Raw genomic sequence first — 535 nt, forward strand, 5'->3', positions numbered from 1 at the left:
CCAACCCTCCCCCAGAAACCGGGAGCGGCCCCACCCCCCGCCCCCCAACAACACTTCCCTTTCCCCTTCCTTTAGCCACAGTTCTTCGGTGGCTCCCTGGTCACATGACCCTTTCGCCACAACCAGCGCCTTCCCCTGTGACGCATTTCCGCTTCCTCAGAATCTGCCGCGCCTCCCCGCTCCTCGCCTCGCGCTTCTCCGATCCCGCCTCCCCGCCCCCGCCACAGCCCTGGGCTCTCTCTTCGCCCCTCCCCCAATTTCCCCAGCCCCTTGGTTCGCTCCTGGCCTTTAAAGGGACCGTGCACGCCAGTAGCCCGCTTCTAGGAAAAAAAAGCCTGGGGGCTAGACAGTCTGGAACCCCGAGCCGGACTCCATGAGGGTCCCGAAGCGTTTGCTCAGATTTACCACCACCACCGCCACCCCCTCCAGTTCCATAAGTGAGGCTCAGATTGAGGAGGCCTTGAAATTCAACAAACAACTCCCCCACCCCCACTCCGGCAACAATGGCAATTGACCGAGGTGCGGGGGGGGGGGG

This window comes from Dromiciops gliroides, chromosome 3 (genome assembly GCF_019393635.1).
Source record: "Dromiciops gliroides isolate mDroGli1 chromosome 3, mDroGli1.pri, whole genome shotgun sequence".
Taxonomy (NCBI): Eukaryota; Metazoa; Chordata; class Mammalia; order Microbiotheria; family Microbiotheriidae; genus Dromiciops; species Dromiciops gliroides.